Genomic DNA, 23,367 nt, shown 5'->3' on the forward strand with positions numbered 1-23,367 from the left:
TTGCACTTAAATCATGTTGTTAAACGGAAAATGAGCTAAAAAAATTTAGATCAAATCCAAACTCAAAAACCTAAATGGCCAACTAACTCAAATAAAAGAAGTTTAAGCGGTAAGGTATTAACATGACTAAAACCAGAAGGCTGAACTAAAAAATGAGTGAAAGCTAAATAGAAACTTTAATACAGATTTTTTGCAAAATTGACAAAAGCAATAAAAATGAACTACCACTAAAATTAAAAGATAACAATAACGCTGTTGCAAAATAGTAATTATATACAATAACACAGTATTATAAATAAAACTAATAATATTTGATTCATTACAAGTTAGAACTACTGTAACGCTGAACAGGAACATTAGTAGACAAAGTAAAAAAAACCTTAAGGTTGAACCCTAAAATTCTTAGTGTGGTGGCAAGAATGTTCAGATCATTTTGTCCAGAGAGATTGTCACTCCTCCACACCTTCAGAGGGACACAACCGTGACAACACGCGCCGAGAAACAACCCTGGTTAATGCCATGAGAGATGTTATCAAGCAGACTACACTCTTTTCTTAAATAATAATAATAATCATAATAATAATAATAATACTAATATATAACACTAATTAAATATACTGTTCATCGTCAATCTATTAGGTCAACTTGATATTAGGGAGGTTTTCGTTTCTTATTTTCTTTATTTGTTTGACCCAAGTGTTTTTGTTTTTTTTTCTAACAATGAATGAATAAAAAAAGGAAATACACATAAGTTTAGGTTGTTACATATATCTTATTTATGATTTCAACTACAATTACTATACAAGTAGTTGTTTTTTAAATAGTTTTTAGGTTGTACTTGTAGTTACTGGAATATAGCTCTCACTAGGTAAAGGCAGCTTGGTTTCTGAACGCTCATAGGAGAACATTGAACGTAATTGTTGTGCTCAGGTTGAAGGTCCTCAACCTTATCCGGTTCGTGCACTACAGCTGGAAAGGGAAATCATTACCTTCAGGTCATGCTCAGATGGCCCTTCTAGGAAATCCCATCCCTGTCTCTCACAAGAGCAGTGCGACCCGTTCATCCTCCAATGGTTCTAAGAACTGATGAGTTCTTTGCATTTCTCTGAAATGCACAGGACAAGTATTAATGCTTGGACTACACAGTAACATATAAATCACACGAAGCTGCATCATCGAAATCACCTGCATCCATAAGAACCCCTTTGCCTGAATATGCCATCAGCAGGGCCACACCTTTTATTGGGGTATCTTCCTTTCAAATTCCTGGTCTGTTTTAAGCTTCTTGTTTCGATGCGCGGTCTCAACGAGGGTATCAGTCTGGTGGCCTCTTCAGAGCTTTATTTGAGCGTGTTTTGGGACTCTTCATCATCTTGCAGACATTGCAAAATCCACGGCGCGATCGAATATCGGATTGCGCCACCCTGAGGAGCATTTTCAGTGAAACATTCAATGATCGTTCACCAGGTACTATTACAGGAGACCGCATTGTTTTAAGAACTCACCTTTGGCTTTGAGAATGGAGGAATAAAGTTGACGTGAGCAATATATGAATGATCCGAACCAAGCACCCTCAGAAGGTCCATCACACATCTTCAGTGAGGATATCACCAGTTTCCTTTAGATACAAAAACCAGCGTCGCCTGCTTTTACGTTATCTGACATTTTCCTACAAAGAGTGAAGTTAGATAGAAAAAACTAAATTAGGTGAGTAATCTTTTAACAGCAGTATGATCTAGCGTCACCGCAAAAACACTTATTTACTTCCCCTGTAAATGAATACCCCCAAACTGGAGTCGGCTAGAACTTTCAACGTCTCGCCGATATATTGCGTTTGACCTAAAATGGGTTGCCCAGGTTTTCAAAATAAAAAGGGACCATGAGGGGGTGCCAGTTTTTTTAACAATCCCCCTCAATTGTAGTATCATTGAGAATATTGATCTTATTATTTATATGTGAGATTTTTAATATTGTTAAATCTGATATATTGGAGTTTTTATTTTATATTTAACCCCATTTTTTCATTTTATGTTAAGTTTTTAGTAATTTTGTCAGGTTTTTTTATAGTTTGCATTCACTTTGATTTTAATTTAGTTGAAAAACTTTTGATGTTGTCAATTTCACAGGTAACTCATATTCATATATTCATTTTAGCAAAATCAATTACAAGTAACATTTATATGTTCTATCTTTATATCTTTAAATAATAATGTGATGATTTTATAATATACTTAATCGTTTTAAAATTTTAAATTGAGATTGTAATATATTTTCATGAGTCAAAATATAATATTTATCTTAGTTATTTATGTCAAGGGTCTAAAATGTATCATTTATATATATTATAACAAATACATCTTAATGAAAAACTGACCAAATGTAAACTTCTTATATAAACTGTTAATTTTTCTTAATATTTTTATTTTATTACATATTTATTCAGACGACCGAGCACAGTACCAGCTTCTCCTCTCCCAAAACCTCAAAGGTAAAGGGCTTTTAAAAAAACCAAACATTAGGCAAATTTATTTCAGTTTTCCTCCCCCCTCTTTTATTGGTGCTGTAATTGTTTAAGCAAAGAAGGAGGACATAGTTAAATAGACCTCGCAAGAGTGTGTGTACAGGGTCGTTTTTTTACACAACAAGAAACTGTAACTGTTTAGCTAGACCAGTCACATATAGCGGGACGTTCTTATCTTTGGTGGGGAGAGGATGATGGAAAAGCAAATCTCCATGCGTTTGTTAAATGTACAAGTTTTAAGTGATAATTAACAATCCAAATTTACAACGATTCGGAAGAGATCTAAGTAAACAGCTGTATGTCTTTATTAGGCGAGAACAAAAGGAGGACGGCAGACATCTGCTTAGAGCTTACATAATTCAAGTTTTATTGTCTGCGACTCAATGACAAGTGATGACTAAATAAGATGTCCCTACAAAACAATTCATGCAAGGGTACATAGGGAATGTGAATAGAGCAGTAGTATACGGACATGGCAATCTAGGGCGCGAGTAACATTTGATGGATTAAAGTTTTAATTTTATGCAGTTTAAAAGCACATCAAATCCACTTGGCTGGGGGGAAGATCTTAATACAGATAATCCTCTCAATTGTTCCGCGACAGAAAGAAAAAAAAAATCTATTAGGTCTTTAAAACACAGTTGCAATTTAGCCGGTATGTAGTAGCGGACAAAATGCATGTTACGCATCTGCTGGCAAACTGGCCGTTGGGAAGCTTTGAGCTTATGTCTCACTATCATGACACCCACACTGTCAGTTTAAATTCAAAGAAAACATGAGACTTAAAAAACACAATACATTTCACACCACAACAAAAGTGAAGCAAAAAATAATTCGCAATCCGCACCTGCTCTCAACCCAGTCAAATTCACGCAATCAAAACACAACACACTCCCCAGATTTGACAATGTACCAAAAAAAAGAAGGAAATTTCAAAAGAGCAAAATATTTGTTTCGGTGGTTTCAGTTTTTTGCTTTTTTTCTCTTAAAAGAGCACACGTTTTAAAAAAAATGTTTTTAATATCTATTATAAGTGACAAAGTGAACACATGGTTCAAATTACACGCCGCAATTGAACTACGGCTAACGAACGCACTGATGTGTATAACTCTACAAAGAATGTAAGGTAATGTGTTCACACCATAATGGTCCGCTTGATTTTGTAATGATCTTACCTAAAAAAAGAAAAGAGTCCTCAAACAGTGCAAGCTAGAATTGACTACTATCTTAAGAACTGTCCTTTATATACTTTCCTTCAGATTATACCACAGGCTCACATCAACACACAGGAACAACTATGACATGCCCAACACCAAAAGGAAGTACCATTCTGTCCTTAGAACACACATTTAAATGGGGCATTAAATTATCCAGTTTAATATCTAGATGGGGCAATCAGGAACAGTACTCTCGATATATCAGGGCACCACACATATGAGTTCCAATTAGAGATGTATAATCAAGAGTTCCTTATAAATTCTGGTCGTTTTTGATGCCAACAGCAATGCCAACACCTAATAGTGAGGGGCATGGCCAAACTTTATACCGCCACTTATCTAAACTAGGAAATGCACCTGGAACATCTTTTTTTTGGCATAATATTTGGGACCAAAATAACAGCTAAGAGTCTCTGTGGTGGCGCAGGAATTATGTGTATGTTCCTTGCCTAAAGGGACAAAACTGAAAAAAGCCAAACTACATTTCATAACAACATGATTGCCAAACACAATATTAGCCATTTAAAAAAGGCAGAAACTGCAACGAGGTCATAAAGAGATGTCTGGAAACACAACACACGCAATATTACACTTTTCCTAGACCATGTGTAATGAGGAAAAAGGATCCACATCTCTTTTTCCTTGGAAAACATTCACTACAGTTCTACATGTATCGCTGGGCTTTATAACAGTTGCTCTTCTGCGAAACCAGGAAGTTCTTTTTAATACTGCAAAATTTGGGTCATTGAATTTCAGATTAATATTTCCCCGTGAGGGAGTATTTGGGGGTTGGGCCTCTTACACATTTGACATGGGCACAACTCGCCATTATTGCTGGTCTTCAACACATTCAGAGATCATTCTCATTTCTTCTAACTGGACATTTGGAATTCAAACCCCCAACCAACCACCAAAATGACTTCATTCAACTTCAATCATGCAAAGCAGCCCAATGCCCTATTAATCACTAGTAATCATCTTAAAAGTGTTTCCTAACATCTCTCTGCTAGCTAACGTAGTGCATGGGCAGATCTCTGACTACAAACTAAGAAAAAAATAAGAAACTGATGTTCTGGGATGGATAAACCTCATCTAAGATTAATTCAGATTGCACAACCCATTTATAACGAGCAACCACATCCTATTTGAGCCAGCATGTGCACAGAGAAACATGTTTGTACTACACTTTAAACTCCGTGAGAGAATAATCGTGGAAACAGGTTTCATCTTGACTACAGACACAGGTATTATTCTGTCCTTCTGTGTCTGCGATGATGTAAAGTGGCAACACAACTTTACATCTTTCCACATCAGCTGTCAATAACTTGGTCCAATAAGAGGGCCGTTCTCTCCTCCACAGCAATTTGAAAGGTGGAAATGAAAAAAGATGGAGAAAGTTGCTCAAGGGAGAAACGGGAATCTTAACGGTGTAACGGCAGCGTGGTGGAGAGGCTTTTACACACAGAGACCCGACTGCAAGGCGCTGAGACGTCGTTCGATGCATTGCTTACCTGTAAGTAAACATCACACTGGTTATGTAAATGATCTCTTAAAGACATCTTAAATATTAAAAACAAGTGCTACTGTATTACTCACACTTAATTTAATGCTGGGAGGATGTTAGCCTGTTCTGTGAGGAGGAGACACAGACCTCCATGAGCAGTAAGGCCTTATGGTAGCGCTGGAACCGATACTTCCCCCTGATGAAACATCCCATCTAGAGCAGCCGCCTGCACCTCTAACACCAGGCCACTTCTTAAATACACTCCTTTTATAAGTTAAAATGTAAAATGGTATCTGCCATACGGAATAAGGTTGAAATAGAAAAAACAATCTGACAAAGAACTAGGTGATATACAAGTTTATACAAGGTGACAAATATTTTACAGCTGAGCTCTCTAAAAAAAAAAAAAAAAAAAAAATTCCATTAATTTTCCAGAGCCTGGAAGTCACAATTTCAATCATTCCTGATATTGCTAGGCTATTTACCATCTGTACAGAGTGGCTAAACAGGAGCCGCTCTGCGGTGATGCTGTTGATGTGGTCCATGAGTTTGTGTTTACGGGAAGAAGAATCGCTCCAGCTGAGCACTCAGAGAACGGCAGGACATCACACTGACTTATACAAGTCATTCAGCCTTCTGGTTGGACACTGAATCTCTAATATATCTTAGTCCCATAAATCACACACCATCTTTACTGATTTACATGAAAAGTACAGTTGGTCTCAATTATTTGCAGGTTGGACACTGAATCTCTAATATATCTTAGTCCCATAAAGCACTCTGGGTCAGTCTTTCTACACCAGGTTTTCCCAAACTCAGGTTCATAATTAAGTGAATCATAGTTATAATGTAAAAAATTTAATGATGTAAAATAATATGTATAATAATATAAAATTAAAATATAAACACATCAGATAAACACTTACTAAAAACAGATGAAATATTTTAATTGTTTACCTGCATATCTTGTGAACATTAACTGATGTCAGAGAACTGTTAACATGCAAATGTGCAGCAAATCTTTTTAAAATATTAACTAAAATATAAATATATACGTACACTTAAATATTTATGTACTTGTATTAAATGAATTATCATCAAGAGTTTTAAGATCAAAGATAAAATAAAACATGTTTTAATTTTGAATGTTTTTATAATATTTAAAAAAAATTATAATAATAAAATAAAAACAATAATAGTATAAATATACAAATAAATTAAATCTTATATATTTATTATATAAAAAATATTATAAATACTATATACTATATATATATATATATATATATATATATATATATATATATATATATATATATATATAAATTTGTTTTTTTAAATACTTTGAAACATTTTACAATTAATTTTTGATGCCTGTTGATTAAATAGATGGGTACTATGCTTAATAAGTGGATGGTAACTGTTGTGCTTTACTACTGTGGTGAGAAGAAAGTGTCTGAACTGCTGACCTTGTTTGACGGTGGTTGAGGTAGAGTTTTTCCCCTGCTTGAACTGCTTCCATGGCTGTGTTTAGTGCAGAGACAGAAGCTCTGGCAATCTTCATGTAAGCACCAATGCTCAGTCATAACTGGATACAAATCATGCAACAACGTGTATGTCCCACCACTCGCCCACAGAACCTACGACAGAACTTTTTAATTTCTGTTAAGAGTGGACTATAAAAGTACAGGTTATTATACAACAACACTAATGACACTGTCCCTGCTGTCAACTGTATAGTTTAAACAGCAACGTGATTCCTTTGCTCGAGAGATTAGCAATGCGCCAACGTCTCCTCACCTCCATCTCACTCAGAGAGCTGATCTGGTCGGCACCAGAGCTCTGCTGCTGGAGCAGGCTTGGTGAAAGAGGTCGGCTGGGCACCTCTTCCACCCCGGGCTCCTGCCACCTCCACCACACAGCGACAAGTCCGCATGAACCGGAGCCTGCGCAGAGTCCTCCCTTGTGTTCTTGCTGTGGTGGAGCGACAGCAAGTGTTAACATGATAGAGTCATGTTATCCCATGCTAACATGACTCTATCAAAAGGAAGGCAGCAGTTTGGTGCTTACCTCCATTAGGCGCACCTTCGGGTAGTTCAGGGGCTTCAAAAGTCACGTGCTGAGATGGGGTCAGTGCAACAATCGCGGGGACTTGAGGGACCCCTCGTACCCAGCATAGTGCCAAATGCCTGTTTGTGGGTCAGCGGGCTGGTGAGGGACCCTACTGGACTAATGGAGCTTGAAGAGCCTGCTTGTGAGACCCAGAGGGGTTCAGGTCAGTGCGACCTAGAAGCATCCATGTTAATAATACATACTACTCATAATAATAAATAATTCACCTGAGAACTTTCTTGAGCGAAGAACTCTGAGAGTTGTTCCTCCACTGTGAGGAGAACCCACGGTGAAAACCACTCGAGCAGGGCTTGAACTGCGCACACCACGAAGCCTCCACCACCAGATGGTGCCGGTGAGCAGAAAAACAAAAGTGTTGTTTATCTGAAAACTGTTATAACCTTATATTAAAATAACATGTTTTCACCTCAATAATAACTACGACTGGAGTTTAGGACGGCCAAAAAAATCAGCTTTTGAAATTTATTTCTGTGGATCACATTCTAAACATATAATTAAAATATATAATAAAAAAGTCACTTATATACATTGCAGCTGAAATTAATAGCACCTTGTCAAATGTACTCAAACCGTGTGATGTCCTATGGCCTCACTTCAGAATTGAGATTGTCCAATGCTCCGTCTTTTCTCCTCTCTGCCCCCCAAACGCCTCATGCCCATCAAGCAACACAGTCGGATAGGCGAGGCCTACACTACCGCGAAGACACCACTGCCCCGACAACGAACGAAAGGGTGTGAAGAAGGATTAGTAAAATAGAGCGGGGAAAGCAAAAGAGGCAGAAAAAAATTAAAAGCAAAGAAAGACAGGAATGCAAAGGACAGGTGGGCGGCTAGATCGGGAGCTTGTGGAATTCAAGGGGGTTTCTGTTTCAAAAAAGGAGTGAGAAAACATAATGAGAATGACAATCTTTATTGAAGAGCGTCGAAGTCATGCTAAACGTTCCAGAAGACCGGCTCATTCGCAAGTTTGTTCACAAAGACAACGGTCCAATTTTGTTGTCACAGGTGACTTGGCCGTTATACGATAGGGCAGCGCGAGAGAACGACCGAAAGTACTAGGCGTTTGGAAGAGGAGGCAAAAATCCGTGTATCAATACCGGATCCAAACGCACTTTGCTTTCTTCAGAATGGGAATGTAGCACTCATCCCTGAGCTTAGTCGTGACGGCCAGATGACGTGAGGAGGGCTCAGAAATGTGGCATATGTGATGGGCGGAACTCGGCGGGCGCGGGACTTAATACGGAGCAGAACAGGAAACTCGAGAAACAAATGGGTGGGCAGGTGGCCTTTAAGGAAGCTTGAGAAAGGAAGGAAGTAGTAATTTTTATTTGTTTGGCAATTTATCAGACAGAACTCAACCAGCGTTCAAAAAATTCTGGGGTCAAGAAGATTTTTTATTATTTCTTTTTAATCATAATCAAGGTAGCGTTTATCAAGCAAGCCCCACAAAAGAGAAATTGCCACAGCTACATGGTCAAAAACTGGAAGCTAAAGACAGTCTAAAATGTTTATCAGAGATTTTAATGTCAAAAGAAAAGGCAGTTATTTGAACTGTCATTGTTGCTCATCACAGGAGATGAAATGGCCAAATTTTTAAGAAAATGTATAGGCCCAGAAACTATTAAAACAAAAAAACAAGATAATATTTCACAATATTACTGTTTTATTATGTGTAGTTTGGATCAAAATATATGCAGGACCTGATAGGGACCTGATCAGACAGAAATGCGTGTTTCAGCGGCACTGCGCTGGTTTTTTTTATTTGTTGCCTTAGCAAGACCAAACGGAGACTACGAACCGATCAGCGACTGTCCTGATCAGAGTAGCACGAGCTCTCTTTGGGTTTACTGTTTAAACTGTCATATTAGAGGAAAGTTATTGGGTACAAGCCAAAGGATGCTTGCTCTGACCTGTGAATTACAGCACACAACTGTAGTTGTCTCCTCCATCACTGCCCAGTGTCCAAAGCAACAGGGGCCCGCCTGTTCCAATCATTTGTTTGGACAGGGGAAAAAACATGAATAATGCCTGGGCGACTTTCCTGCTCAGAGCTCCTTTTTTTTTTACTTCGGGCACTCAGAGCGCTCCTGCAAAAACATGAGGCGCAGCAGGTGGCTAAAACACGAAGCGCCCGGGGCACATAAACAGCATGCAAAACGCATACACATGCCAAGTAGCAAACAGATTTAAAACGGCACCTCTCACTGCAAAAAACGTTATTGTTCTGGGTTGCCTTAGTGCAGTAGCTAATAAGACAGCAACTTCTTTTAAAACACATTTAAAAAATCTTTACGAACCCCAAAAACTTTTAAACAGGAGTTTAGACTGAGAGCTCATGAACATACACAGCGACAGGATGAAATCTTACTTCTGGAAGGGGGAACCCAGGATGGTTGGTAGGGGGTTGCGTTGTCATACAGTTCACTGAGCTGGGTTGAGGTGGAGGAGTGCAGGGTCCTAAGGGCAATCACGTTTCCCTGAGGGGCCACCACCGGGTTCTCGAATGCTGGCCTTCTTCGGTATCTTCTGCCTGTCACCCACCAGCCGCCTCCCAGACAAACATGGGGCACTGTTGAGCACGCGGACTGTGCCCATAACCGTGCTGCTGTGGCCCAAGCCTCGGGTTTCTAAGCAGATCACAGACAGGAAGAGTGGCAATGGCATCTAAAATAGACAACATAATGCCTCCACATTCACAATCGGGAAAGAGGAAACGCTATTGATTTTCCTCCCACGTCTTGACATGCAACATTTACATCGTCGGCAAGCCTTGGGGCTATGAAATACTGAGGTACCCCATAAAAAACCACCATAACAAATAATAAAATAAACATCCAAAAAAAACGAATGGAACAAGGAAGAATGAGTTTTACCACCTCCACCCCTAGAGCCCCTGTGCTCATTTCTTTCTGCACTCGCTGGCGCAAACTGGCCCTGGCAGCTCAGGCCTTGGTGCCCGCCACTTTGCGACAAAGCAACGCAGAGACGGAAGAGCGGTCAGAGGCTTCCTTTAGAAACACAAGGCGTTCTTCAATCATCTTTAGCTACTATTGCCTGACTGGGCTTTGGGCACACGGAACGCGGCCCTCCACCTGGTTTGGAGAGCGCTGGAAGGTTTTTCACCGCCCCTGTAGCCCAGCCTTCGCGGAAGTGCGAGCAGAATTCCAGTGCCTGAGGAGGAGAAGGCGCCTGTCCTTCCACAGGCCAAAAACTCCGCTCACCAACCAAAAGAAAAAAAGACAGAAGGAAGGAAAGAAAGAAAAGAAAGAGAACAAGAAAATTAAATTAATCCGAGTAGTAAGCCGAAAAACAGAAGCGAGGGGGAAAACGAAAATTAAATTCATAAATGCCCTTTTAATTCCAATTAAACTGGACTAAAAACTGTAGATACAAAAAACAATTCAAATTTGAATTTAGTAAATTGAAATTTAAAGAAATTCATGTACTGTTTTATTTGTAATTTTTAATAATACCTTTATTTTTTTCTGTATAAATTACTCCTAAACATGTTATTATACAAAAAAAACCTTCCACTTCCCACTTTCCCTAGTTATGTCCCATTGGCCCACACCTCTCACCTGATCCCCGTGTGCCCCCGTGACAATCACTGACCAGCTCTCCAGTCTGATCGGTGCCCATAGCATAAAAGTGGAGAGTAAACGCCACTCACAGTTGGGATGCAAAATGTCAACTTATGTGTGCAAAAATTGTTACAAACTCATTTTTTATATGGTAATGTAATTAAGTGACCATTTTATTAAAATTAGTCACTGGTCTTCGATAGTAGCATACATTTAAATCTTGATAACCACAGTTAAAACCACACATCTAGCACCTCAATACCATGGTAAAAATGTAGTTCTATGAACATGTATAGTCTAAATACATTTCTTATAAACGCTATAGCTTACTCACAAAAAATACAGTAATTATATTCCATTACTCATTTAATACGTCTACATTAATAATATAATAAAATTCTATATGAATATCCCACATTTTTGCCACATTACCATGGTACAGTTAGTGTTACTACAGTAAATCCATGGTAAATGATGGAGCATTGTAGATTGAAATGTCTTCTGACTGTATCGTTGATCACAGTGTTTCTCCTGTTTGTCAGCACTATTTTATACGCCTTAAAACTAGTTTAAATCACAGAGTCACTTGTGTTCTTCACGGAATTCAAGCACTTCACACTGGATCTCACAGCACTGTTTAGACTGACACTTATCAGCGAGTAAATGCATCTGCTCTAATGAGCTTGCGCTGTGCTGCTGTTTGAACTTTGAGCGGATAAATGCTCCGTGTGGCTTGGTTCAAATGAGTAGCACTGTTTCGTTCAGCTTTTGCCGCATGAACATTATAACAAACTCCTGTTATCGTTTTGAGGAAAATTATGTACGGATAGTTGGGTTGGGTTGGCTCTAATAGGGCTGGGTGATCATTTATCACCCAACCCTGTGAAAGCATAATTAATGATGCAGTTATTTAGGTTTTGCTGTTGTTTAAATGTGTTGTCCTTCTTTGAATTAAAATTCAGTAAATGTCCCTTCTTGCCATTCCAAATCAAATTCATATTCAAATTCCTGTGGAGCATGGGCAAGTGAATTAAAATGCCAATTCTTGAATTTCAAGGAGGAATATTAAGAATGTGCTTTCACTCACTGTGGAGAGCCCTCTTGACCTGGGAACTGGAGGTTTTGCTCCATGCGCTGGTAGTTGTGAATCTGTGTGGGGACTGGAATGGGTACAGACTGCCCATAGTTGCCATAGTTACTCCCAGAAAACTCACTCGGCCTGCTGAGAATGAGGCGGAAATAAAAAGTAGAGGGAGAGTCAAAGATATGGAGCGATTGAACAAACAGAGAGAGACAGACGGGCATAAAACATAAAAAAGGCACAAACATCAGTATCTTTCAGCACCCGATCAATAAAATAAAAACATTTCAAATCTCACAGGACATTTCTGGATAGGAACTATGAAACATGCAGAGGCTGAGAGTGCTCTATGACTGCCTGTTGTGTGTGGCTGTGGGTTTCATGTGCCGTATTTAATAATTAAGGAGAACAGGACAATCTGTGCCCATCAAAGATGCAATCCTCATGCCAATCTAGGACTCATATCCCACGTGGCAAAGGCCCTGAACTTCAATGACCCAGAAACCGAAGAGTGAAAAGATTAGCCTTTGCTAGACAGGAAAAATAATTTTCTGCCTTGTTGCTACATGTAAAAAATTGTGACCTGAAAATGGCCCATGGTTTATACTCATAACTACTTGTGCAAAACTACATATTTTTGAAACGCACCGGCAGGTTCTCTGAATCTTTCAACACACTAAATCAAGCACCAGCACAAAAATAAACAAACAAATAAAAAAGTATATATTTATAAAAATGGATAAAAATAAATGTAAATTAAAATTAAATATAAAAAAATTATATATATATATATATATATATATATATATACACATTTAAAATAAAGTAAAATAAATAATTCCATGACTTGTCAACTATCATGACTCATCTCTATCTGCTTGCAAGAAAACAGCTGAAATGTCCTGACATGAAAAGGTCATTTTGTAGTCATTTTTTTAGTGCCGTACTTTCTTCCGTCTGTGTTCTTACCCGCTGGGTCCTGGAGAACTGCTGTAGGAGGGAGAGCGTGGCGGGGTTTTTCCTTGACTGCACTGACCTCCAGACACCAGAAGAGAACTCCTAAAGCAGGACAGAGATGGATTATAGCAGTGGATTCATGCCAAACGATACTCTGGCATATGTTAGAACGGTTAATTAGTGAGGGAAATTTACCCCATTTAACCATATCAAACAGAAATTGTAATTATCCAAGCTGTAAAGAGCATACAGCCTTTACAATTTTTATTTATTTTATTTAAAATAAATACTGTTCTTTTGAACTTTCTATTAATCAAAGAATCCTGAAAAAAATGTGGTTTCCACAAAAATATTAATCAGCACAGCTGTTTTCAGCATCAATAATAATGTTTTTGAGAACCAAATAAATTTATAAAAATGATATCTACAAAAGCATTAAAATTCAAACTTCATCAGCTACATGAGCACCACAGCATCAGTGCAATTTGTAGGCATTATTAGAGTTAACATCTACATTTATGAAATTGACCTTTGTATTAAAATGTCTGTCTATAAATGTCTGTCTATAAACGATTAACTTTTATAGTAAAGCAGGAAACAGATTTTTTATTGTCTATAAACAGTTCAGATTTTTTTTTCTTTTTTCTTCTGTAAACATTTAAAGTGAGCTCTTACCCACTATACATCAAACTGTCTTGGAGAACCTTTCTGTTGGCATGTCACAAGTAAGCTCACCTAAAAAGACAGACGAGGGAAAAAAGATGACAAATACCCAGCTTTCCACTTTAACAGGACAGTCACAATGTTTTTAAATGAGGAGATGGAAAGGCAATAAAATAAGCCGGCAGGACAAAGTTCTTGCAGGCTTACTGGGGAAATGAGCTGGAACCATGACAAAATCATCAGTGTCACAGGACGAGTTCTTGCTTACTGCTGCCACCTCCGCCACCTCCCGAGTCCTTCAGCAGGTATCCTGGAGAATCCTGGGTAGGGGAGGCTAATGCCTTTGCACGGACCTGCTGGATCTCTGCAAGGGATTGCTACAAACATAAAAGAGGATGAGTCCTGAGAGTTACATAATCCTGAATCATTAATATCCAGTCCTGCTAAAACATTTATATTATTTTTAAAAGAATAAAAGATCGTAAAAAAAGTGCCCCGATAAAGCATTTGACACAACAGATTTTTACAAAAAAATTAATATTACACTATATTTAATGGAATATACTTTAATATCATATATTCTATGTATATCATGTATGGATTTTTTTTTTTTTTTAGAAAAACTACAAAAATGTTTTGAACGCAATTAATACTTAATTGATAATAACTGAAATGAACACTTTTAAATTGTTACCAATAAAATAAACCTAAAATAAAAAAAATTAAATAAATAAATAAAAATTAGAACAGCATTATCAAAAAATTCTGAAAAAAAAAAGTATCATGGTTTCTACAAAAATTTAAGCTAAAAAGTTGAAATTGTAATAATAGTTCACAATATTATTGTTTTACTGTAGTTTTGATCAAATAAATGCAGCCTTGGTGAATATAAAAAACAACAACACAACAACATTAAAAATCTTTCCTCACCCTAAACTTTTGAACAGTAGTAACATAATTCTAAAACAATAATACCCATAAAAACAAAAAAACAAACATCATACAAAAATCTGACACCAACAAACCAATAAAAACAACAAAATACAGAGCTGATTAACATGTGGCTCCTACCACTGATTAGTGTTACAAGCCGCTATAAAATGTTAAGAAAGTGCATCTTTGTTCGAGAAGGCAGCTGGCTGCTGTTCTTATTTATCTTCATGTCTGTGACAAACTCCTGACACTCCAACACATATCTGTGCAACTGACACAATGAGCCATCATATATTTTACAAAAGAAATACTTGGACATGAAGAGACACACACTTACAGGAGGAGAGGCCAGGTGTGAAGTAGATGAACTGCTGCATGAGCTTGCAGAGGCTGAGTTGGGAAAGCAAGTCACAGTCACTGGAGCAGCTGTGAAAAAAATACACAGACACGCACACATATAAATACACACTATGATGTCCAATGACTTTTAGTGGATCTTTTCAACTCTATCCTACAATTACAATCATATAAAGTCATCATTTCGATGTCTACTTAGTATATATTCAAATCATTGTAGTAAAAACTAACATGACCTAATTTTAATTAAATTAATTAATTAAAAAAATGTATATTTAGCTTGTCCCAATTTTTTGTAACCCAATAAATAAAATAAACAATAACCAAAACACCATTTGGACCCTTTTACAGCATGGTGGGAAACAAGCAAGTGATCTCATTTCATTTTCTCAACAGTTACACAAATTGTAAAAGTTGTGTTTTCCTCTGTCATTCAATCGTGTTATAACAGATACTGTAAGAAAATACAGCTGCAGAAGCAATTTGGGGCCAAGCACTGAAGGTGCAGCAATCAAAGCAAGCCACTGCAAGCAATTACATGCACATCACACGAATGGTCAAAAGCTCCACAATGTGCATCTCAAAAGCACAAAACACTCTTACATATTTTGTATACAAGTGGGTCACATGTTATGTGCCACACTGGATTCAAACCCACAACCTGGAAGGTTCGGGGCCTGCAGCTCAGAAGAGTACGCCACTCAGTCGGTGGACACTCATCAGGCCTGCTGAGGAGAGCTTTCAGTGCGAGTATGATCACGTAAAAGCACTTACCTTGGCATGTCGACCAGATTAGCATGCTAAACTACGTTATTATACTAACATATTTTACAGTTAATCTGACACTAAAAATTTTCTGAAGATTAAGCATTACTGACTTAAGTGGCAATGTAAAAACTCACACTTCTTCATAGAGGAGCTTGCCTCCAAGAAAGGGTGTCTGAAGAATTCATCTACCACAAACCAAATATTTCACAATCAGCTTAAGAAGATTACACAATCAATTAATGAAAGTCATTGCCAAATCTAAACTTATAAATAACAAACATTGCCTCATCATCTAGTGGGCACAGACACTCAGGATACTGACCAAAGTCCATACGGTCCTTATGGTTTCTCTGCAGGAGGCCAAGCAGCAGGTGTCTGAGATGGCTGGAAGTTTCTCTAGGAATGCTGTAGAGAGAGAGCAGGAAAGAGGGGGACTTTTACACATGTAGCAGAATAGTATCCTTAGCTATTAGAGTCAATAAGAGATGCACTTACTTGGGCTAAGAGTTTTTATTTTTCCTCATAAAACAATCGGAGGTCCTGGGGACTGCTGGCCTGATGGATGAACAAACAAAAAAAAACAAACAAAAAAAAAAAAAAAAAAAAATATATATATATAATTATATATATAATTAATATATATATTTTTTCTTATGCCAGGACAAAGTTCCTAATCATATCTCGCACTTGAGAATGACAACTATATAATTAACTTGAAGTGCATCTCTGCTCACAGAATGGTACGCACCTGAAATGGAGCTTTCCCTGTCAGGCACTGAAACACAATGGTCCCTATACTCCACAGGTCAGCCTTGGCATCATAGTTCTGTGACATGATAACCTCAGGTGCCTGGTGAACCCATTTCAGAGTAATAATCACAATGATGCATATGTATGCGTAAATTCTGAGAAGAAAATGTACAATTCATACCATGTACATGGGTGACCCACAGAGTGTGGCGGCCATCATGTTGTTCTGGAGGTACCGTGCGAAGCCAAAGTCAGCTGAGGAGATCAAAATAAGATCTTAGAATCTGTTCTGGTGAAGCAATGCACTCTGGGTTATGGCAAATCAGTGTTAGATAAAAGAGAACTGAGTAAATCATTAAATAGATTTCATAAAGAGTGGTTTTAGAAGTCAATATATTGTTTTATTACAGTGATATATTTTCATATCACTGAACATACTTTAATCACTGGCCTAAAGCTATTTAATTTGCAGTCAAGTCTGTCAATCTGAGATAGAGTAAAATTTAAAGTAAAGTCCTCAAGCACAACACAAACAAAAGGTTAAAAACAAGGCTTGATCTGCAAACGCCAGACCTCCTTGAGTATATGGATGTGGAATCTAGAGTTTCTAATGCTTTGGACAGATGCAAAAACACTGGCACACACACCTATCTTGATGCAGGTGTTGTTGGAGTGGGACTTTCGGCCTGCAGGAAGGGACAATAGGATGTTCTGGGGTTTCAGGTCTCTGTGGATGATCCCTTTGGCCTGAAGGACCCTCATGGCCCCCTGCGATCTGCTGCAGGAATACTCGGATGGTGTCTTCACTTAAAGTGCCCTTAGCTAAAACAGCATTAGAGCAAAGATGATTTTACTGGGGCTGGGCAATATATACTATCAAATGTTTAAAATATATTTATAAAGATTTTGCTGGTGATCTAAACAATTAACATATAAATATAAATACCATAAAATAATTTCCATTAACTGTGGAAATGTTTAGCGTTTAGCGAAAACTGTGAGAAATAAAACTGCTATTCAAACTTTTTTTTTAAAATGTTTTTAAGATTCTTATGCTCACCAAGGCATTTATTTGTTAAAAAATAGTCAAATTTTTACTATAACTCTAAAATTTAAAATAACTCTTTTCTATTTTAATATATTTTAAAAAGTAATTTATTTTTGTACTAATTAAACTGAATTTTCAGCAGCCATTACTCCAGTCTTCAGTGTCATGTAATACTTCAGAAATCATTCTGATATGCTGATTTGATGCTCAAAAAACATTTCTTGTTATTATTAAATGCTGAAAACAATTTTTTGGGAGAACTGTGATACTTTTTTTTCTATCAATGGTATGAACAGAAAGTTCAAAATGACAGCATTTTGAAATACATACATACATATTTTGTAACATTATAAAATGTCTTTACTGTATCTTTTGATCAATTTAATTGAATGTATCCTTGCTGAATAAAAGCATTAATTTATTGTAAAAATCTTACTGACCCCAGACTTCTGAATGGCAGTGCATCTTAAACATTTAACTAGATTGTTAATGATTGTCTTGCATTGAAAAGTCAATCTCATTTACAAAAATCCATTAACATTTAAGTCATTTCAGATCAAATTCACAAATAGCATACCATCAAAAAACTAAAAAATACTGAGATAATGATCACCTGGCCATAACCTGGCTTGACTCTGCACCGTTTAATGCTATATACAGTCAATGTAACATTTGTAACCAGTTTTACAGGCAAATTAAAATGCTAATTCAAATGCAATCCTTCCAAAGTGCAATGCATATCAACAAAGACAGCACCACATAGTAATTGTATATAAATTCAAATGGGGAGTTACTATACATTACATATACAGGCAAAGCAATATGCTGTAGTGATTCACCTATTTATTTCATCTCATGTTAAGATTCATACAAAAATTCTTGTGTTTGGACTTTTCAGAGCAGCTACTTCTTCTGAAAACAAGCTCAAACTCTAAAGTCAACAGTTAGAGCTTCCTTAGACCCGCTTTAACCAAAACATACTTACACAAAACAAACACCCTTACCCCTTCTGGCCTAACTTCCTGAGTTTGGCTTTGCATGCTTATGAAATAAAACTGATATCACTTTTTTCATCACGGTCACCCTACACAACCCTACTCTGTCCAAAGCAGAATTTATTTCAATCAAACACAACGTTATGTATTATTTAGAGTGAACACAATTTAACAAAGGATGCTGGAATGCTGAGAATCTACAGCAAAAAAAAAAAAAAAAAAAAAAAAAAGTCACGCTTGATAAATGAAATGTCCCACTTACAGTGCAAGTGGTCAGCCAGATCTCCCCCATTGCAGTACTGCAGTTTAAAGAAAGAACATTGATCTTTTTATTATGAATAACAGCAGCACACAATGCTGTATGACAAAACCTGCATCTGAATGGGGCTTAGTTCACTGCACAGAGAGAGACAATTCAGATGCATATTAAAAACGAGTCACTCAGAAAGATGGGCCTTTATTTCCTTTGTGCACCACTGATGGGCTTCCCAGTGGCCCCATTGCTTTTCCATGGAGCTTTTCTGAAAACTGACATGGTGGAGTGGCATCTGCAGGAAGTTGAGGTTCATAGCAACTGGAAAAAAACGTTACAAATGCTCACTGTGTCACACAAAACAACCTGAATTCAGGTCTGTTTCTGTCTAAGGACGTTGTGCAGCTGTCTTCTATTGGCCCCCAAGACCATGGCTAATTGCAGGAATTACCCAGGTACAAGACAGACAAGATCAACAACAAAAGACACTGGGAAAACAGGCCCACTTACCTCCATCACTAGGTACACAGAGCTTGCTGTTTCCTAGAAAAAACACATGAGTAATTAGATTTAGCACTGGGACAGAAAGGTGGCCGAGACAGTAAATGAATTCATTTTCTTTTATATATATTCAAAATATCTGTGCTTAACATATCATGCTGAGACTTGTGTGGGAACATGTTTTACACTGGACGTAGTGTTAACAGCTTATTTGTTGGTGTGTATTGTAAACGCGGTGGGGCTGACACTAATTCCAATGGCATGAGTGTGTTTTTCTGCACTGGGTCATAATAGGCTAATAAAGGCCAGTGGGAGGGCAAAGGTCACAGGCTTTATTAGCATTGTACGTTGTCAAAGTTCAGTGGTGCGATAGATTTCTATTCAAGGCAGCCACAGCGTACACCATTGAACCTCAATCAAACACAAAAGAGTACAGATACTGCTGATGAAATGAAATGTGAGAAATGCTAACCACGGTGCTAGCGTGTTTTAGTGCATGCTGTGTGGTCGCTAGTGTTAAAAGAAGTTTTCTGCTAAAATTTAACACTGAGTTGAGTAGAGGTTAACCAATACAACATTATAATTCTATGCTATTATGCTATTTTGCTAGCATTTTTTTAAAAATAAGACAAAACTAAAATGAATAGTTTTGGCAAATTTAATTTGCTACAAATTAATTTAGTCATCACAATATCATGATGTACATTATGAAAATTCATATCCATTTTTGAGATTTGGTCTCTTTAAGATTTCATATTTCTGTTATGAAAAAATTTGAAAGATTAGATCAAAGATTAACTAGACTGAGTGTTAGATGACAAGCAAAGGTAATCTGAAGGAAAAAAGAAATAAGCATGCAATTTTATTTATGTATAATTCATTTTAAGTTATTTTATTTTTTTGTTTTAGATAATGGTTTTGAAACTGTTGCTCCTTATACAGACAGCTACCCAAGCAGCAATGTCAGTCAATAGGCTTTATGGAAATGATTAACATATATAACACACACACTAGATATTAGAACAGAAACTGTCCTGAATACATATGCACTGATCAAAAAAAAAAAAATGCATGATATCTTCTTAAACCCATGCCAAATGGCCAAAGCACTAAAATATTCAACTATCCAGACGAATCAGAGAGGACAGGTTGCGTTTGCTATCACGTCAGCTTTTATGGCCCAATAATCCTGTTAGGAGGCCTATAGAAAAAAAAAACAGAGTAGCCCACTTAAAATGACCTTATCACTTAGCAACAGATGACCTCCCCCTTTCTGGTGTCCACCTCAACTAATCAGCCGAATCGACTGATCCGTGACTGGCATATGCTGCTGACTCAGCTGTGCCGAAGTTTCACTTTCTGCCACTGAAGACAGACTCTCGTCGGCTGGTGCAGTCAGACTGAAACTACGCCTAACATCGCTGTTAAATGACAACTAGCACTTGAACGAGCTTGGCTATTAAGTTGGGAAAATCCAACAGGCTCCACATCACTCACAGACAACCTTGGAGCCTAGATGATTGATGTTCATGTGGGTGATAAAGTGAGCTTTGCTTATGAACACAGCAGACCGTGAGATCTGCTATGTTGAATTTAACCACAGAGGCAGTGGAGACCCTACTAAACTGGTTCTGGAGAGGACTTTTTGTTATTTTTACACGATTGCTTTGTTGCTCAGCCCATTTCAAACGCAACCCTTATATTTTGAGCTTGATAGTTGACCTAAAATGTTACTGAACCTGTTGAGAACCCATTTTTACACACAGTTATCTATACATTTTTAAAAAAAAAATAAAGGTTGCAAAAGGAGGTTTTAGAACCATTTTTGGTTCCACAAAGAACCTTTCAGTGAACAGTTCTTAAAAGAACCAGCTTTGTTCTTAGTGTGAAGAACATTTTAAAAATCTAAAGAACCTTTTCAGTAAGAAGTTTCCATGGATGTTAAAGTTTTCTTTATGGAACCATAGATGCCAATAAAGAACTTTAATTTTTAAGAGTAATTATGTTTCTAACTAAATGGCCCTGATGCACTAAAAAAGCTCTGCTCAAAAGCTTGTTTCTGTGTCTGAAAGGAAAAGATGACCAGATTAATTCTTGCAAGGTTCATCCTGCACAAACAAGCACAAGTTTGTCACGTGTGGCAAGGAGCCAAGCAGCTCACAGACTCTTTCCTTCAGGGTAGTGCAAGAACTACTTGAACTTTAATGCCATTCAATTCACAGACAGTCAACACCACAGCAGAAAGTGATGTGACTATCAAGGAGATGTGAGAAGAGGTCAGATCACAGAGGAAATGTGCCAAGACACTTGAGCTGTACCTCTTGAAAGCAACCTAACCCTATTTTTTTTTTTAATCTTCAGCTTATTAAATAATACATTTTATTATTTTTAACATGTCTATTGTACTCCCACTTTTTTTGCCTTTACTTGCAAAAGCAAAACACGCCTGACCTCCAACCAAGAACTCCAATACCCACAATGCTCTGCAACAGAGCTATTAAAAACAAGTGCACATGTCATGTCAACAGAAGAACATGTGACTGTTTTTAACCAATCAATGCAAAGGAAGCCATGATACAGCCTTGGGGATGGTAAAACATAAATTTGAACCTTTTTTAGCCCATAATACCTAGTAAAATATTGTATTTAATACTTATTGAAGGAGTAAACTTTCACTAGATGATTGCATTGAAAACTGTCCATCCACATATCTGCAGAGTAATTTCATGGACAAATCAACCTACCTGGAAGTCATGCAATGCAACAATGTTCTCATGTTTCAGTTCCTAAAGAAAACAAATGAGAATTCATTTGCACACAAATGTTTTATTATTATGTTCTTGAAATGCAATGAACTGCCAATACAACCAAAAACGTACCTTTAATATCTTGATCTCTTTCCCAGAAGAGTCTGAGATTTAGCCAAATTCTTCTTGTTTATGCATTTGACTGCAACTTACCAGTCATGCTTCTGAAAAGTTTAATGACTTTAGTTGTTAACCATAATCATCTTGTAGTCTATATTGTATTAAACATATATGACCATAGACATGCCCGTGCATGCCTATTGTTTCACGATCTCTGATTACTGTCATCTCTAAAAATGAAAATGACACATTTAAAGCTTGAGAATGTATTATGTAATGGGTTTTTAATGCATTCCATATCGCCCTATAATACTACTGGACATTTTAATCTCTTATTCTAGCCTCCATCTGTTGTGCTCGAGGCCTTTAAGGTGGTATGTCAGTTCTGCAACCCAGTATATTTATATAATACAAAATGACACCAGTGCATTCAGAGGAAAAACAATGCATTATACATTTTAAATGATATTTTCCTCACCTCTCGATGCCTGCCTTTGAATACCACAGCGAAGGCACCGTGTCCTATAAGGTCCTTCCTACTGAACTCGAATTTCCCGACAGTCTCCATCTCCCACCTGATCCCAAATATTTCAGCTTGACTATTTATGTGAAATAAACCTGGCCCACAAATATCCTCTTCCTGCTTCCCTCTTCTCCTCTGTCTGGACGAGGCTGTTGGAAAGTTGAACCCCACTTCTGCGTGCCATGGGCAGCCTTTCCATATAAATACTCCTCTCCTCTTTCATGATATCCTGGAGGTCAAGAGATCTACTCCTTTTAACTATGACAGTTTCCCCATTGTCGGCAAACCGCTTGTCGTAACTGGTGAATAAATAAAATCGAGCTACGCTAAAAAAATATACTACCTTAAAACGCTAGCGATGGGTTTGTTTGTTTGTGTACATCCGATGTTGTCAGCTTTGCTGTTATCCTCGCGTTCGTGTTCGGGGTTACATCAGGCTCGCGATTGTATGTAACACAGTTGTCTTTTCACCAAATATCCATGAGATATCTGAAAAGCTCGAGCAAGATTTGTCTAATGTATGTATATTGGTCTCAACAAAGACCTCAAATTTAGTCGAGGTCTGCAGCGCTGCGCATGCGCGCTACCGTTTCACCCAGGCTCGGTGTTGACGTCAAGGAAGCGCTGTCACGGTCGCGTTGTACTAACACAAAAAATAAACAAAGCAAACTAACCTGAAATCAAGTATCATTGAATGAGATGGAAATTTCGGAGA

General features: G+C 37.5%; 1 pseudogene; it reads right to left on the bottom strand.

Moving 5' to 3' along the window:
• Positions 1 to 4,706: 4,706 nt before the first annotated feature.
• LOC109073112 lies at positions 4,707 to 23,195 on the bottom strand (annotated as a pseudogene).
• Positions 23,196 to 23,367: the final 172 nt, after the last annotated feature.

The sequence above is a fragment of the Cyprinus carpio genome, chromosome A21, assembly GCF_018340385.1.
Source record: "Cyprinus carpio isolate SPL01 chromosome A21, ASM1834038v1, whole genome shotgun sequence".
In the NCBI taxonomy this organism is placed as follows: Eukaryota; Metazoa; Chordata; class Actinopteri; order Cypriniformes; family Cyprinidae; genus Cyprinus; species Cyprinus carpio.